The sequence below is a fragment of the Rhinopithecus bieti genome, unplaced genomic scaffold (assembly GCF_001698545.2).
Source record: "Rhinopithecus bieti isolate Rb0 unplaced genomic scaffold, ASM169854v2 scaffold_35231, whole genome shotgun sequence".
In the NCBI taxonomy this organism is placed as follows: domain Eukaryota; kingdom Metazoa; phylum Chordata; class Mammalia; order Primates; family Cercopithecidae; genus Rhinopithecus; species Rhinopithecus bieti.
The window spans coordinates 782,021-784,319 of NW_016814955.1; the positions used below are offsets into that span (position 1 = coordinate 782,021).

Here is a 2,299-nt window from a genome sequence, read left to right on the forward strand (position 1 = left end):
AGTAGGCAAAAAGTGTGGAGCAGAGAGCCTGAGCAAAGACATAGGGGAACAGGGAAGGGTCTCCCTTGTCTTTTTAGTTTCTGAAGTAGCTTCCTGAGTCATTGGTAGAAGGGGAGGCACCCAAGCCCTGTCACTGCTTAATCTTGACAGCCTTTTGCAAATATGCTGTGCAGTGGTGACCGCACAGGCAGCTATTATGACTAAACTATCAAGTTTACCAGATATCCTCCACCACCTTTAAGTACAACAACACTTTGCTGGCTGGGTGCAGTGGCTCAGCCTGTAATGCTAGCACTTACCGAGGCCAAGGTGGGAGGATCGCTTGAGGCCAGGAGTTTGAGACCATCCTCAGCAACTTAGACCTCTGCCTCTACAATTAAACAAAACAACACTTTCTTCATTTTCTGGGCATTCTGGTATATTTCAAATGATAGCCTGATAACCACAATCCTCTCTGTATTAGTTTCTTACAGCTGCCATAACAAAGTACCACAAACTGGATGGCTTAAACTATAGAAATTTATTGTTTCACAGTCTAGAGAACAACTCTGAGAAGGTGTTTTCAGGGTTGGTTCCTTTTGAGGACTGTGAGGGAGAACAACTTCTCTCCTAGCTTCTGGTGTTCTGCTGGCAATCTTTGGCATTCTTTGGCTTGTAGAAGCATTACCCTAATCTCTATTTTCATGTTCATGTTCATGTGGGTCAAAATTCCCTTGGGCCCATGCCTGGGTCCAAATTCCCACCCCCACCCACTCTCCCCTTCACCCTGTCCTTTTTCTTTTTCTTTTTTTTTGAGACAGGGTCTGGCTATGTCACCCAGGCCGGAGTGTGGTGGTGTGATTACAGCTCACTGCAGCCTTGACCTTCTGGGCTCATGCAATCCTCTCACCTCAGCTGCCCTGAGTAGCTGGGACCACAGGTGTCCACCATCATGCCTGGTTAATTTTTTTTATTTTTGTAGAGATTAGGTTTCTTATTATTGCCCAGGCTAGCCTCAAACTCCTGGCTTCAAGTGATCCTCCCACCTTGGCCTCCCAAAGTGCTGGGATTACAGGTGGGAGCCACCACACCCAACCCAAATTTCCCTTTTTTCTAAGAATACCAGTCATATTGGATTAGGCGACCATCCTACTACATTTAGCTAATTACGTTTGAAATAATCCTATTTCTAAGTAAAGTCATATTCTAAGGTACTGGAGGTTAGTACTTCATATGAATTTTGAGGGAACACAATTCCCTCAAACATAAGGAATTTAACTCACAGCATCACATTTCCAATGTAGGTTTTATAACTTAAGGGCAAATCTTAATTTCAGAAAATATTACCAAGAATGTAAATGCTTTATCTGCTTTCCATGGGTTAACCAATCTTTTTCTACCTATTTACATAAAATATATATGTTCTGTTAATTTCACAGTATTATGAATTTCATAGTGTTTAGAATTTAGTAGAAATTTACCTAGTAGGTATCTTAGTTAAGCTGCTATTTCATTAAATGCTTACCTTTTTCAAAAGATTTTCCAAATGTAGGAAATGTAGGATATTTCCAAATATCCTAAATTAAAACTAGACGGGCTTACTTGTTGACACAGTGTGATCAGGACTGCTGATCTCTGAAGCACTGGACAATTCTATAAAACAAGAATATATTGAACTCCTTCCAAATATGGTTTAAAAATAATAGACAAAATGGCTATACAACATCTGTTACTGAATAAACGAGAATATATGAGCATTGGAAATCAGTGTCATTTGACAGTTGGCATTCACAAAATTGTTCCGTATTGCACTGGTGATAGTTTCTACATATATCACTTTTTTTTTTTTTTTTTTTTTTGAGAGGAAGTCTAGCTCTGCCACCCAGGCTTGATCTTGGCTCACTGCAACCGCCGCCTCCCGGGTTCAAGCGATTCTTCTGCCTCAGTCTCCTGAGTAGCTGGGACTACAGGCGCGTGCTACCACGCCCGGCTAATTTTTTGTATTTTTAGTAGAGACAGGGTTTCACCATGTTGACCAGGCTGGCCTCGAACTCCTGACCTCGTGATCTGCCTGCCTCGGCCTCTCAGTGCTGGGATTACAGGCGTGAGCCACCGCGCCCGGCATCCCTTTCTTTTCTTTTCATTTTTTTGAGACAGAGTCTCGCTCTGTCACCCAGGCTGGAGTGCAGTGGCACCATGTCGGCTCACTGCAACCTCCACCTCCTGGGTTCAAGCGATTCTCCTGTCTCAGCCTCCCAAGTAGCTGGGATTACAGGCGCGTGCCACCGCGCTCGGCTAATTTTTGTATTTTTAGTAGAGA

At 43.1% G+C, this 2,299-nt stretch overlaps 1 long non-coding RNA gene across 1 annotated transcript in view; it reads right to left on the minus strand.

Annotated features, from left to right (window-relative positions):
• Positions 1 to 296: 296 nt before the first annotated feature.
• The window catches only part of LOC108515679 (uncharacterized), a 3,256-nt gene continuing 1,253 nt past the window's right edge, over positions 297 to 2,299 (minus strand). The window contains exons 2-3 of the long non-coding RNA XR_001881591.1: positions 1,505 to 1,632; positions 297 to 370 (exon numbers count right to left, since the gene is read on the minus strand). This is a non-coding gene — a long non-coding RNA (uncharacterized LOC108515679). The remainder of the gene's footprint in view (positions 371 to 1,504; positions 1,633 to 2,299) is intronic.